General features: G+C 44.5%; 1 protein-coding gene across 2 annotated transcripts in view; it reads right to left on the bottom strand.

Annotated features, from left to right (window-relative positions):
* Nucleotides 1-16,182, bottom strand: part of UBE2I (ubiquitin conjugating enzyme E2 I) — a 75,855-nt gene that overhangs the window by 38,457 nt on the left and 21,216 nt on the right. The window lies entirely within an intron of this gene.

Below are 16,182 nucleotides of genomic sequence, written 5' to 3'. Positions count from 1 at the left end.
AAAGAGGGAGGGCTCTCTAGCAGCTGAGCAAGGGAGAAAGGGAGGGGCTGAACTCCTGCCCCATGTGTCATTCATGGCACACATGTCATAGGTTGCCAACCTCTGCTCTAGTTTGTCAGAGTCTTTGTAGGCCATCCCTCCCACCATGAAGAAACTGGTTGAGCTACTTGAGTCACATGGTTATGGTGGTAGAATAGTGATGGCACAGTACCCTATCTGCTATCACTGGACCTAGGTCAGTGTGGCCTCTTGTCAGTTAGGAAGGAAGTAACATAAGTAACTCTTAAGGATGATAAATTAAATTTAAAAAGCCATTATACCATCTCTCACTAAATTTCATAATGGGGGATTACAAAAAGAGTAACTCAGGTGCCGCAAAAATTGGTGTCTCCGCACCATGTTAATAATGTACCAGTATCTCTGTGCTGCATTAGAGAGCACCATGCAAGATACAAGACAGAGGCCCTAAACAAGGGTCATTTACAACTGCTGGCACCTTTGGTACCAATAAAACAGCTGCATCATCCTGGGAATTAGAGTTTCCATTTTTGGATGCTACCTCCTTTCTATAGATTCAAGTACAATCCTCTGCAGTTTCTCACCTATATTTTTGTGCAGAGTTCTGACATCTGCTGAACTACTACTAATTCACTGTTGCATAAAGGCCACACATCAGGACATCTGAGACTTGAAGTAAGATTTCTGTATCTATTTTGTAAGAAATCCCAAAGTTTGTTTGTTGTTGGCTGCTACACACGTTACCATAAAAAAAAAAGTAGCCAATATAAAACTCTAATCATTTGTCAGAAAAACATCATTCTTGTTACTAGCAGCAATTTATTTAATTAATGCCTGCCTAGTGCGAAGGTTGCGAATTTCTAGAGACATCTAGATAGACTTATATGTAGTACTGGGGAGGAGCTGGTGGTCGTGGTACATGTAGGTACCAGTGACATAGGGAAGAGTAGGAGAGAAGTTCTGGAGGCCAAATTTAGGCTGCTAGGAGGGACTGAAATCCAGGACCTCTATGGTAGCGTTCTCGGAAACACTTCCAGTTCCACACACAGGGCCAGGTAGGCAGGCAGAACTTCAAAGTCTCAATGCATGGATGAGACAATGGTGTAGAGGAGAAGGAGTTTAGATGATTAGGAACTGGGGAGACTTTTTAGAAAGGGGGAGCCTATACAGGAAGTATGGACTTCACCTAAAGCAAAATGGAACCAGACTGCTGGCACTTAACATTAAAAAGATCGTAGAGCAGTTTTTTAAACTAAAGGTTGGGAGAAAGCTGACTGGTGCAGAGGAGCACATAAACAGGATACAGCCATTTCTTAGGGGAGAGTGTATTAATAGAGAGTCTCTATGTTCTAGTAAAGAAGAAAGGATGGAACAAAATGATACAGTATGGGTAAAATCAGATGAGAAACATTTTCATTTTAAAGTCTAGCATCAGGAAATGGCAGACAAATATTGACAAATTTTTCAAGTGCTTATCCACAAATGCTAGAAGTCCAAATAATAAAATGGGAGAACTAGAGTGCATCAGATTAAAGGAGCATCATACATATAGTAGCCTGGGGTATTACTCCTTGTGGAACGAGGTGTACCAGTAGTTCGGAATAGGAAGCCTAATCTGAACTACCTAGTTCGTGCCGCGTGTAGCCGCAGGCACGGAGTCCGAACTAGCGGACATTTAAAAATGACGGCGCCCGACAAGATGCAAATGAAGCCCGGGAAATTCAAATCCCGGGCTTCATTTGCAACTTCGGTTGCCTACATTAACCACCCTAGTTCGAACTAGGGTGGTAGTGTAGACATACCCCTGGTGTCTGAGAGTCTGAAATGCTGGCTGTTCCCTCTGGGGGGAGCTGTTGCCTGACATGCTGGCTGTTCCCTCTGGGTGGCACTGTTGCTGAAATGCTGACTATTTCCTCTGGGCAGCCTGTGCTGCATGGAGAGCGTGGGGCCCCAACAGCCGCTTGCACCGCTTGCTCCCCCGCAGCGACCCAGCAGAGCAGCGCAGAAGTCAGCCGAGCACCACGGTGGGAGGCGAAGGGGGACAAGATGGTGACGTGCGGCGTGACAGCAGCTCTAGGCCCTGCCCCCTGGCTGTGAACGTCACCACCCCGCCCCCCCTTCGCCTCCCACAGTGGTGCTCAGCTGACTTCTGCGCCGCTCAGCCAGGCCGCCTCGTGGGAGCAAGCATGTAGCACGGGGAGTATGGCGCCCAAACGGCCATTTGGGATCCGCGGTCCTCCAAGTGAGAGGCAGGAGGGGGAGGAGAAGAGAGAGAGAGAGAGAGAGAGACCGGAGGCTCAGGAGAGAAGACCGACGTGGAGGAGAAACCTAAAAATCCCTTCTTATGACGGGCTAATTGGCTAGTATTGATATAATTGGCATCACAGAAACTTGGTGGAATGAGGACAATCATTGGGACACAGTCATACCAGCGTACAAAATATATCAGAAAAACAGGGCAGGTCTTGTTGGTGCGGGAGTGGCACTCTACATCAGTGGTCCCCAACACGATGCCTGTGGGTGCCATGGTGCCCGCCAGGGCATTTATGTGTGCCCGCAGAGTGAGTGGGGCCGGCCCTGCCCCAGGCACCCAGGGCATGGGCGGCCCCACCCCTGGGCGCCCGGCAGCCCCAAAAGGTTGGGGACCACTGCTCTACAGGAAAGAAAATGTAGAATCAAAGGAAGTAAAAATCTCAAATGAACCAAAATGTTCCACAGAATCTCCATGGATAGTAATTCCATGCTCTAATAAGAATATACTAATTGAGATACATTATCGACCACTTGACCAGGATAGTGATAGTGACTATAAAAGGCTGAGGGAGATTAGAGAGGCTATCAAAACTCAATAATAGTGAGGGATTTCAGCTATCCCTATATTGACTGGGTACACATCACCTCAGGGCGGGATGTAGAGAAAAAATGTCTTGGTACCTTAAATGACTGCTTCTGGAAATATCTGGTTCTGAAACCCACAAGGGGAGATGCTATTCTTGATTTAGTCCTAAGTAGAGGACAGAATCTGGTCCAAGAGGTAAATATAACTGCACCACTTGGAAATAGTGACCATAATGTAATTAAATTTAACATCCCTGTGGTGGGAAAAACACCTCAGCAGTCCAACACAGTGGCATTTAATTGCAGAAAGGGGTACTACACAAAAAGGGGAAGGTTAGTTAAACAGAAATTAAAAGGCACAGTGAAAAAAAAGAAAATCCCTGTAAGCTGTATGGAAACTTTTCAAAAAAACCATAATAAAGGCCAAACTTCAATGTATTCCCCAAATTAAAAAACATAGTAAGAGAACAAAAAAAAGAGTGCCACTGTGGTTTAACAACCAAGTAAAAAGCAGTGAGATAAAAAAGACATTTAATAAGTGAGAAAAATAGAATGGAATATAACATGTCAAATTAAGTATAAAAATATAGTAAGAAAAGCCAAAAAGGAGTTTGAAGAACAGCTAGACAAAAACTCAAAGTAATAGCAAAAAGTTTTTTAAGTACCTCAGAAGCAAAGAAGCCTTCTAAACAACCAGTGGGGCCCCTGGACGATCAAGATGCCAAAGGAGCAGTCCGCGACAATATGGTCATTACAGAGAAACTCAACGAATTCTTTGCTTCAGTCTTCACGGCTGAGGATGTTAGGGAGATTCCCAAGCCTGAGCCATTCTTTTTAGATGACAAATCTGAGGAATTGTCTCAGATTTGAGGTGTCATTACAAGAGGTTTTGGAACAAATTGATAAACTTAATAGTAAAAAGTCATTGGGACAAGATGGCATTCACCCAAGAGTTCTGAAAACTCACAAGTGAAATTCCAGAATTATTAACTGTGGTTTGTAACCTACCGTTTAAATCAGCTTCAGTACTTAATGATGGGAAGATAGCTAATGTGACATCAATATTAAAAAAGGGCTCTAGAGGTGATTCTGGCAATTACAGACCGGTAAGTCTAACATCAGTACTGGGCAAATTAGTTAAAACTATAGTAAGGAGTAAAATTGTCAGATACATAGATGAACATAATTTGTTGGGGAAAAGTCAATATGCTTTCTGTAAGGGGAAATCATGCCTTACTAGTTTACTAGAAAAAAACCAACAAGTGGTCTGATAGCACTTTATAGACTAACAACATGTAGATCAGTGGTCTCCAACCTTTTTACACCCAAGATCACTTGTTAAATGACAGAACAAGCCAAGATCTACCGCCCCATCCTTCCCCCAAGATCCCACCCCTTCCTCGAAGTCCAGACCCATCCTCTCTATTCTCCTCCTCTCCATCACTTGCTGTCCCCAACCCTTATACTGCTGCTTTTTTTCCCCAATTCTTCTGTAGAAAGAGGTTTTTCCAACATTTGGCCTGTCTAGACTGGACCAAATGTCAGAAAAACCCCTTCTTTTGGAAGCCCCCTTGTTCCTCGTGGAAAGAGGAATATAGGGGTTACCGAAAGAGCATGTTTGCTCCTCCACCAAAAAAAAGTGGAAGAACAAACACATCCCTGGATGCCAAAGAGTTTTTCTGGGATATCTCTGGAATCCTGAAAAACTCCTGTAGTCTAGCCATACCCTTGCTGAGTTGAGACAGGATGTGTAGAGGGATTTAGGGATGGGAAGGGGTGAGGTGTGTAATCTCTGGGAGGCAATCTGGATGCAGGAGGAGGTGGAGAAGGTGATGCTGGCTTGGGGAGGGAGCTCCAGGCGGGGCAGTGTTAGGATCAGATGGAGGGTTTGGGTAGTAAGCAAGCCACAGGCTTGTGGATGTGAGCGTGCAGAAGGTTGAGGTATGTGAAGGGCTCAGGGAAGGGGTTTTCAGTGTATGATAGGCTCAGATCTAGGGTCCGGGGGGAGGAAGGGAGGGAAGAGAGGGAGTGTTATGATGCTGTGCCCAGATGGGGTGCGTGGCCCCAATCGGGGGTTTGTTGGCCAACCTTCATTTTTAAATAAAATACTATGTCAAACACATCAAGTTTCTGCATTGTCTGTATTTCTGAGAAGGGCAGGGAGCCTGTTTTGAGTCGGGGTCATTGACCCACAGAAACGTCAGTTGAGGCCACACAAGTGAGATGCAAAAAAAAAAAAAAAAACACACCACACACAACCCTCCTCCAAACCCTGCCCTCCGCGCCCCCCCCCCCCCCCCCCAGCTTCACTAACGTGGCCCCAACTGTGCTGGTGGGAGCAGGGGACATGATACTGAGGAAGGGCGCTCGTGGGTGCTGGGGCAAGGGACAGGGTGCCAGTGGGGGCAGGGTTCTGCAGCTGGGGTCAGGGGAGAGGGGGCAGGGTGCCAGAAGGGCACGGGACAGGGTTCTGCAGCAGGAGACAGGGTGCCAGTGGGGGCAAGGTTCTGCGGCAGGGGGCAGGGTACCAGTGGGGGAAGGGTTCTGCAGCTAGGGACAGGGGAGAGGGGGCAGGGTGCCGGAAGGGCAGGGGGCAGGGTTCTGCAGCAGGAGACAGGGTGCCAGTGGGGGCAGGGTTCTGCAGGAAGGGAGAGAAGGAAGAAGGAAGAAGTCCTGTCGCACGCCTCTCCTGGGGCCGGCGTGAGCCTCCCGCGGAGTAGGGAAGCCCCCATCGCGCATCCTCTCCTGGCCCGACTCCCCCCTCCCGCAGAGAAGGGAAGTCCCAGCGCGTGCCTCTGGGGACTCCCCTGGTAAGTTCCCAAGACGCCACAGACCTGGGGCAAGGAAGCATCCAGCACATTTCTTCAACCCCCTGAAGTGACGCGCACCTGCTGGACTTCCATCCACCCTGCAGCAAACTGAGACTACCTCCATTGTCACTGGAGGTAAGTAGTGGGGCTTCTTGGAGGTGAGGAGAAATGGGGGGCCCGGAATGCCTCGCGATCGACTAGTCGAGGCCTCTCGATCGACGGGTTGGTGACCATGGATGTAGACAGTATCATGAGCTTTCGTGGGCACAGCCATGATTCCATCTACATGTTTTGTTAGTCTATAAAGTGCTATCAGACCATTTGTTTTTTTCTGCACAGACTAACTCAGCTACCCCCTGAAGCTTAATTTACTAGAGTTCTTTCAGGGGTCAGCAATCATGTGGACAAGGTGGATCCAGTAAATATAGTATACTTAGATTTCCAGGAAGCCCTTGACAATGTCCCTCACCAAAGGCTCTTAAGTAAGTTGTCATGGGATAAGAGGGAAAGTCCTCTCATGAATTGATAACTAGTTAAAAAGAGTAGGACTAAACGGTAAGTTTTCAGAATGGAGAGTTAACTAGTGGTATCCCAGAAGGATCCCTACTGGGGCCAATCCTATTTAACCTATTTACAAATGATCTAGAGAAAGGGATAAACAGAGAGGTGACAACATTTGCATACTAAACTGCTCAAATTAATACCAAAGCAGACTGTGAAGAGCTTCCAAAACATCTCTTAAAACTAAGTGGGCAACAAAATGGCAAATGAAATTTTATGTGGATAAATGTAAAGTAATGCACAATGGTAAAAATAATCCCAACTATACATACAATATGATGGAGACTAATTTAGCTATAACTACTCGAGAGAGAGATCTTGGAGTCATTGTAGATAGTTCTCTGCAAACATCCACTCAGCGTGCAGTGTCAGTCAAAATAGCAAATAACGTTAGGAATCGTTAAAGAAGGGATAGAGAATAAGACAGAACAGCTCACTGCTTTTATATAAAACCAAGGTACGCCAACATCTTGAATACTGCATACAGATGTATTGGCATTTGAAAAGGTTCAGAAAAGGGGAACAACAATGATTAGGTGTTTGGAACTGGTCCCATATGAAGAGAAATTAAAAAGACTGGGACTTTTCAGCTTATAAAAAGGAGACTAAGGGGGGGATATGATAGAGGTCTAGAAAACCATGACTGGTGTGGAAAAAGTGAGTAAGAAAAAGTTATTTACTTGTTCCCATCACATAAGAACTAGGGATCACCAAATGAAATTAATAGGTAGCAGGTTTAAAACAAACAAAAGGAAGTTTTTCTTCACACAGCATACAGTTGACCTGTGAAACTCCTTGGCAGAGGAGGTTGTAAAGATCAGGACGTTAACACGGTTCAAGAAAGAACTATATAAATTCATGAAGGTTGAGTCCATCAATGGCTATTAGCCAGGATGGGTAGGAATGGTGTCCCTAGCCTCTATCAGAGGCTGGGAATGGGTGGCAGGAGAGGAATTGCTTGATGATTCCCGGTTCTGTTCACTCCCTCTGGGGCATCTGGCATTGGTCACTGTTGGAAGACAGGATAATGGGCTAGATGGACCTTTGGCCTGAGCCAGTATGGCCATTCTTATGAGTTCATATGGTTAGCTACGATTGCTTCAGGATTCCATACTAAATCTAATGTTTAAATACGTTTATTAATCACCTGAAAGAGGACAAGTAATGAAGTAGTAAAATTTCTGAAAGTTCAGAAAAGGGCAACAAAAATGATGAGGGGTTTGGAACCGGTCTCATATGAAGAAAGATTAAAAAGACTTGGACTTTTCATCTTAGAAAAGAGGAGAGTAAAGGGGGATATGATAAAGGTCTATAAAATCACGACTGGTGTGCAAAAAGTGAATAAGGACAAGTTATTTACTTATTCCCACAATTTAACAGCTAGAGGACACCAAATTAAATGGGCAGCAGATTTAAAAACAAACAAAAGGAATTTTTTCTTCACTCCGCACACAGTCATGGAGGTTAGGTCCATCAATGGCTATTAGCCAAGATGAGTAGGAATGGTGTCCCTAGCCTCTGTTTCTCTGGAAATAGGTGATAGGGGAAGGATCACATGAGGGTACCTATTGTCTTCCCTCCCTCTGGGACAGCTGGTATTGGCCACTGTCGGCAGACAGGATACTGGGCTAGATGGACTGTTGACCCAGTATGGCTGTTCTTATGTTCTTAATTTGCAGGAGTCAAATTTACTTTGAAGTTTTTCATAGTTTTTTTTATCCTACTTAATCAGATACCTCAGCAAGTAAGCAAATGGGCAACATGATGGCAAATGAAGTTCTACATCAATAAATATGAAGTGATACACAGTGGAGAGGAGAGACTGAATTACTGATACATCTTATGGGATTCTAAACTATTAACTCAGGAGAAAGACCTATACACCACTGTAATTAATGAAGATCTCTGCACAATTTGTACCTACAGTCAAAAAAGCAAAAGCGATGCTAGGATATGTAAGGAATGGGAGGGAGAATAATACACACAGATATTATAATGCCTTTTATCACAGTGGTGTGGCAATAATACAGTTAGGTTGAACTTTAAGCAAAGCTGTGAAGCAACCAACCTTATCTAAGACCCCTAAAAACAAAATGCTAAGTTGCATTCCTCTGAAGTGTGGTACATTTCCAGAGGGTTAAGTAACTCAAATTAGTGGTCATTTGAGGTAGAGAATGCAGCATATTAAAACAATCCCTATATTAAAAAAGGCACTTTTCAAAAAGTTTGTGTGTTCTTTTATCCAGGACTGGAGATCAAATTATTGGTCTATTGTAGGTGAAAACAGTCTCAACCAGTGACATTTTACCAAAGTTGTGTGTGGCACCCAGTAAACCTTTAAGAGACAGAGAGCAGGAACAGTATTGAAGCAAATGTACATTTATATGGTATGCATGCATGCACGCACAGATAGAGAAAACAGTTAGAGGGTTTGCATTATATATGTTTTAAAGTTTTGTCTCTTGTAAGTGCACTAAATCTTAACAGTTACTCAGACTGCTTTGAAACTTGGTGTGCTTTTGTGGGTGGAGGGTAGTGTTAGTAATCCAAATTTGGCATCATTTGACCAAAGGGTTTCTGAGTTAACCCTCCAAAAAATGTTACCTTCTGTTGCCTTGTACTGTTAATCTGAAGAGGTACTAGTTGGCTGTATGAATTACAGACCTTTTGGACATTGATGGCTGTGGACTCATTCTTTAATAAATATAATTAAGGGTAAAATAAGCACATGCGCCCACCTGTGTAAACACAAGTTTTAGACTGAGTGGCTGGAGGCTGTGACTTTTTTGTTTTGCAGGAAAGGTAATCAAAGTACAGAAGAGTCTTGATTTTCTGACCTTCGCTATTCGACAATCTGTTTTATCCATATTTATACCCATGTTTTTTATTAGTATTCCATATTATCTGACATTTCTGCTATCTGACCATCCTCTGGTCCCGTTTAGGTTGGATAATCGAGACTCTACTGTACTTTGGGAAGAAATATTAAATAGTGAATGCTTCCCAGGAAGGGTGGAGTATTAGAGAGGAGAGAAGTGAGGTTTGGGGCTGTAGCAAGGGGTATGCAGGGATAAGTGAGGAAAAGTGATACAGAATAGGGGAGAGACTTTAAGGGTTAAGGGGAGTGGAAGTGAGAAGCACCAGGTAAAGCACTTCAGGACAAGTGGCAAGGAAACTAGGGAAGAACGGGGATGGGCAGCATCTGACATCTTCACCTTCTCCCTTCCCATGTAAGTGCTCAGATTTGGGAGACTCTTGTTCTTTTTATGAGGTGAGACACCTTCCTCCCATGAACTGGGTTGTGCTTGGCCTTTCCCTCCCCCCCGGGTTTGTGATCCTCTTATTACCTATCTCCTTATATGTGCCAGGATTCAGGGGAGAGGGGCTGTGCCTGGCTCCAGGTGCTCAACCCTCCCCATGTAAGTTGGATTCCTGGGTGTCTGCTCTTTTGAGAGTCTCAGGCCCCCTCACTGCTCCCATGTAAGCCCCAAGCTGGTGAAGTCTTGCTTCTTTGTATGGAGTACCAAGAACAGACATCCTTCATGCAATGCACATGCTCTAAACCAGGTGTGGACAAAACAGCTTCCGCGGGCCAGATCCGGTCCACCAAGCCGTTTGATTCAGCCTGAGGCCACCTTACCACACCCCTGCCCCCAAGCCAATTGAGACCTGTGGATGGGGGAGAGCACAAAGTTTCCTCCCCCCACCAGAGGTGCACAGCACCAGAGGGAACCGCCAGCTGTTCACTCCCACACCCCAACTGGCCTGGGTAGTGTGCACAGTCTTCTCCCTCTGCCAGGGGTGTATGGCACCTAGAGGGAACACCACCTGTTTAAAACAGCTAGTGGTTCTCTCTAGGCTCTGGGGGCAAAGACTTTACCTGCTCCCCCACCCCCAGGCCAATCAGGTCTGTGGGTGGAGAGAGCACAGGAAGTCTCCTGACCCTGCCCCTTCTGCCTGATGCCTGGCACCCTCCTGGGGAGGCCTGCAACCACTTCAGAATTTTTTGAAGTGCCCCCACTTCCAAAAATTATTGCCCACCCCTGCTCTAAACCACTCAAGAGGAGGACAAGACCACCCACTGAGATGAATGGAAGTGTGCAAGTCTACACTTAAGATGCGGCACCAGCACAGCTGCAGCACTTGAGTGAAGACACTACTAGGTGAGAGAGCTTCTTCCATCAGCAGTTAATCCACCTCCATAAGAGGCAGTAGTTACACATACTAGCTACTCAGTATAACTACACTGCTCAGGTGTGTGGATTTCACACCCTTGAGCAACTTAGTTATATGGATATACATTTGTAGACTAAGATCTCAGAGTAATTGTTCCAGACTGTATTCATCTAAATGAGGGAGGGGGTTTCCATTCAGCTGGCAACACCACATTGAAATGAATGTTCCGCACTTTTCAGAGCTCCTGTGCTAGAGAGGATGCACAGAGGAACTCTTTCAATCATCCCTTTATCCTTCTCGTTCAGAGGATCATACTTTTAAGTGCTCCACATGCTCTACTGGATTTTTCCGGAAAAAAATTGTGCCTTATGGGAGTGTCATGTAGGGTAGTTGTCTCCAACCATTTTGTGCCCACGATCACTTTTTTGAATAGGAGGGCAATCCAGGATCTACCTTGCCCCTTCCTCAAGGCCCCACCGCTTCCATCACCCCTCTTTTCCTCACCCTCACTCACTGGGGCTGGGACAGGAGGTTGGGATTCAGGAGGGCAGGTGGGCTCTGGGCTGGGGCTGAGAGGTTTGGGTGAAAGAGGGGGTGAGAGATGTAAACTCTGGGAAGGAGTACGGGTGCATGAGGGGCTCTGGGCTGGGCAGAATGTTGGGGTACAGGAGAGAGTACAGGGTGCTGGCTTTGAGAGAACAGTCTGATCTGAGGCAGGAAGTACACGGTGCAAGAGGGAGTATCACTACACTGCACTGGATCACTTGAGGGACTATGCCTACACTGTTGCACCGATGAATACCCTACCACTGATGTTTCTAGTCCCAACCTTTATATATCTGTGCAATGAGTTATTAAATCTTTGTTGCTTGAAACAAGCTGTGTTACAATATAACATGATTTTATTGGCAGGTTTATAGTGAACACGTAAGAATAGTTAGTCAGTCTACCCACAATTTTTGTCAGAAGATGTGGGGAGGAGACAGACAAATGACATTGGGGCAGAAGAGGCAAGCCTTGAATTGGTTGTTTGAGGGGAAAAAAGGTCTATTTTACTAATCCCTGAGGGACAGATGGTGTGGGGAGGGGTGGTGGAAGTGGCTACTTCCTAGTCTGAGAGCATATTCATGTGGTGGTTCCAAATACTTGCGGTGTGAAGGTTTGGAACAGGCAGTTCAGGTACCTTGATCACTGGGGAGTGGGGGGAGTTTGCTGCCAAGATTTCCAGCATGGACTCTGTGGCACCTGGATCATAAAGATGGCAGAAGTCTTCACGAAAGCAAGGAGTGCACCATGGACTACAGGGAATGTGGACTACAGGCTGATGTGCGGAGAGAGCTGGCCAATGATGGTATTGTGTCTTGCCCATTCTGCAGCAACTGATTTTAGAGGTTATGGTCTACCCAACATTGTGGTGAATCACTGAGATGGAAACTATCAAGGCCTTATTTCTGTCAGAAGGTACCAGAGCAGATTTGAACATCAGAGATGTGTACAGGCGGGTTTCATGATTGACCAGAAAATGTATGCCATCTGGCGTAGAAACTTTGCAACTAACACCTCCTGTTTCTCAAGATGGGGCACGTTGATTGAGAGAGATCCTCTGAGCCCTATCCAAACATAAGACTGTCAGTTCAGAACAGCAACCCTGTCTGTGATTTCTCTGGCTGGCCTTGCCACAAAATCCATCCTCCAATCACTCTGAAATATGACCAGGGACAACACTGCACTGTAAAATAGCTGCTGATCAGGCCAGGAACTACACAGAAATCAAGTCATAAGTAGGGAGGAAGTAATGGCACCACAATCATCTGTTTACTAGGTAACATGGAATCCAAGGAGATTTATGGATTGGGGACAACATATGGGTCAGGAGCACAAATTGGGAGATGTACTGGAGCAGGGCAGTTGTGGTTAACATGATGTATGATGGGGTGGGAAGGAGAGGGCAGGCTGACTGGCTCAGTGTTGTAAATATCCTGTCTTGCAATTTGTATAACTGCTTAAATGATTAACTCCTACCAACATATCTTCTCTATTAGAAAACTAGAAAAGTCAATGGCAAAAAACAGTATCGCAGAGTTACAGTAGTGTAGTGATAGAAATGTAGCCGTGTTAGTCTGGTGTAGCTGAAACAAAAAACAGGACTATGTAGCACTTTAAAGACTAACAAGATGGTTTATTAGGTGATGAGCTTTCGTGGGCCAGACCCACTTCCTCAGATCAAATAGTGGAAGAAAATAGTCACAACCATATATACCAAAGGATACAATTTAAAAAATGAACACATATGAAAAGGACAAATCAAATTTCAGGACAGAGGGGGATGCGGGGGAGGGGGGAGGTAAATGTCTGTGAGCTAATGATATTAGAGGTGATAATTGGGGAAGCTATCTTCGTAATAAGTAAGATAACTAGAGTCTTTGTTAAGACTCTGGCATAGACATTTATCTCCCCCCCTCCCCCCGCATCCCCCTTCTGTTCTGAAATTTGATTTGTCCTTTTCATATGTGTTCACTCTGACACCTAGATCCCTTTCTGCGGTACTCATTCCTAGTCAGTCACTTCCCATTCTGTATGTGCAAAACTGATTGTTCCTTCCTAAGTGGAGTACTTTGCATTTGTCCTTATTAAACTTCATCTTATTTACTTCAGTCTATTTCTCCAGTTTGTCCAGATCATTTTGAATTATGACCCTATCCTCCAAAGCAGTTGCAACCTCTCCCAGCTTGGCATAATCTGCAAACTTAATAATCATACTCTCTATACCATTTATCTAAATCGTTGATGAAAACACTGAACAGAACTGGTCCCAGAACTGATCCCTGCAGAACTCCACTTGTTATGCCCTTCCAGCATGACTGAAACATTCATAACTACACTCACCTTATAACCCCATCTAAGTCATATTTGCCTAGGTTATTGATAAGGTAATTTGAGACCGTATCAAATGCCTTATTAAACTCTAGGTATACCACGTCCACTGCTTCTCCCTTATCCACAAGACATGTTATCCCATCAAAGAAAGCTATCTGATTTGTTTGACATGGTTTGTTCTTTACAAATCCATGCTGGCTGTTACCCATCATCTTATTTTCTCCCAGATGTTTGTAAATGAGTTCCTTAATTACCTGCTCCATTATCTTTCCTGGCACAGAGGTTAAACTGACAGGTCTGTAGTTTCCTGGGTAGTTTGTTCTTTTCCTTTTTATAGATGGGGACTATATTTGCCTTTTTCCAGTCTTCTGGAATCTTTCCCGACTTCCAAGATTTTTCAAAGAGGATAGCTAAAGGCTCAGTTACCTCAATCAGCTCCTTGAGTATTTTAGGATGCATTTAATCGAGCCCCGTGACTTGAGGACATACAACTTTTCCAAGTAATTTTTAACTGGTTCTTTTTTATTTTAACTTCTAAACCTACCCCATTTCCATGTAATATATTTACAGAATGTCTTCTTGTTACCTTTTATGTCTAGTTAGATCATGCAAGATCTCCTGGTTAAGCCAACGCAGTCTCCCGCCATACTTTCTATCTTTTCTATGCAACGGAATAGTTTGCTTTTGGGCCCTTAATAATGTCCCTTTGAAAAGCTGCCAACTCTCCAGTTTTTTTTCCTCTTAGTCTTGCTTCCCATGGGGACCTTACCTACCAGCTCTCTGAGTTTACTAAAATCTGCCTTCTTGAAATCCATTGTCTCTATTTTGCTGTTCTCCCTTCTACTATTCCTTAGAACCGCAAACTCTATGATTTCATGATCACTTTCACTCAAGCTGCCTTTCACTTTCAAAATTTCAACCATTTCCTCTCTATTTGTTAAAATCAAATCTAAAACAGCTTCCCCCCAGTAGCTTTTTCAACCTTCTGAAATAAAAATTGTCTCCAATACAGTCCAAGAATTTGTTGGATAATCTGTGCCCTGCTGGGTTAGTTTCCCAACATATATCTGGATAGTTGAAGTTCCCCATCACCACCAAATCTTGCACTTTGGATGATTTTGAGAGTTGTTTAAAAAAGTCTCATCCACCTCTTCTGCTTGGGTAGGTGGTCTGTAGTAGACCCCTAGCATGACATCATCCTTGTTTTTTTACTCCTTTCAACCTAACCCAGAGACTCTCAACACATCTGTTTCCTACATCCATCTCCACCTCAGACTACTCGATTAGCCAATTAACCACATCTTAACATCCCTAGTCAGATTAACCTGCTGCTTCAGGTAAATTCTTAATTAGCTTCAGATGCCTGCCTTGATTATGTGGCAGCAGTCTCTGGCAGTTCACTGAGGAAACAAAAAGCCATTCTCCCAGCATATCTACCCTCCACCAAACTACTGTAGCCAGCTGTCCTGGCTCACTGTCCTCACACACAAGAAAGTGGAACACAGATCACAGCTGTGTCACAAGCTTCAAAGTAATCCACAGTTCTCAGACATGTATCTGTATCAAGTAGGGATGTGAATGACTAGACAACACGCTAGTCAACTAGTTGCTCCCCCCAGCTCTTGCTGCCTCTATCAGAAAGAGGCAGCAGAGTAGGGAAGGAGGGGGGGGGGGGGTAGAAGAGGTGGTGCTTCAAAGCAGCAGCACCGCATGGGGCCCAGGGTCAGCTAGAGACTCCCTCACTGGCCCTAGGCTCGCTGCGGCGCTGCAGCTTAAAAATGTCACGGGAAGCATGGGGCCAGTGGGGGACTGCTTGAGTGTAGTCTTTGAAGTGTAGCAGCTGTTGCTAGACTTCAAAGGCGAAGGCGCCCTTATCAACTAATCGAATAGTCAATGCAAATTGCATGACTATTCAATTAGCCAATTAATCAAAATTTTACATCCCTAGTGCCAAGCAGAGCCAATTGCTTCCACCTTTCAGTTCAGATGCTTCTAACAGATCGCAGTGCATACAAGCAGATACAAGCTTGGAGTACTCTCAGAAGCAAACTGGGATATGACAATACCTTTGTAATAACTCCCCTATCCTGCTAATTATATAATGTAGAGAGTTTTACATTGAAATTATGCACACTAGATCCTAAAAGGTAAACATATAGCTCCTTCCCTTTGCTCACACACATCTGAGGGTGCAAAACATCTTTCACACAAAGTAATCCACACCAGCCCTCAGAACACAAGCACACCCTTACTAAGTGGCCTTAATATTGCCTCCACTATTTAGTGTGCATACCACCTAACACACTGGTGGCACCTGAAACGTATCCAAATTCCTATAGGTTACTGTCAAGCTTCAAGGGATTAGAGGCAAGGTGGGGTAAGAAAGCACTCTCTCTTCTTTTTTGTCCTTTAACAATGTTAGGTGGAAGCATGTGGGTGAGAGTCAATGGGCTGTAAAAAAAAAGTGAAGAATTTGTAAATTTCAGCAACTATAGGGTGGGCAGACTAAACTACATTTGTTAACAGGCATGCTTGGACATTGCTTAAGGGAACAGAGAGTTAAGGTACCGCAGGCTACCATAACTGTGCATTTGCTCATTTTCACAAGTTTTGTTCAGTTCAGTGTTCTGCAAGGACCTATCACCATGCAACCCTCACTCAACATTAACCTAGCATTTTGCCACTGAATAGAAGTCAATGGTGCAGTCTCATCTGGAATACTCTGTGAAGTACAAAGCGCCCTCTCTCAAAAACGATACTGCAGAATTAAAGGAGATTCAAAAAAGAGTTATGAGAATGATTAAGAGACTGGAAAAAATTGGGATTATTTACCTTAAAAAGAGATGAATTAGTGGGGCATAATAAAAATAAATAAAAATACCCAGAAAAGGCAGATAGTAAG

The sequence above is a fragment of the Pelodiscus sinensis genome, chromosome 16 (genome assembly GCF_049634645.1).
Source record: "Pelodiscus sinensis isolate JC-2024 chromosome 16, ASM4963464v1, whole genome shotgun sequence".
Lineage (NCBI taxonomy): Eukaryota > Metazoa > Chordata > Testudines > Trionychidae > Pelodiscus > Pelodiscus sinensis.
This window is presented reverse-complemented; position numbering and strand designations above follow the sequence as displayed.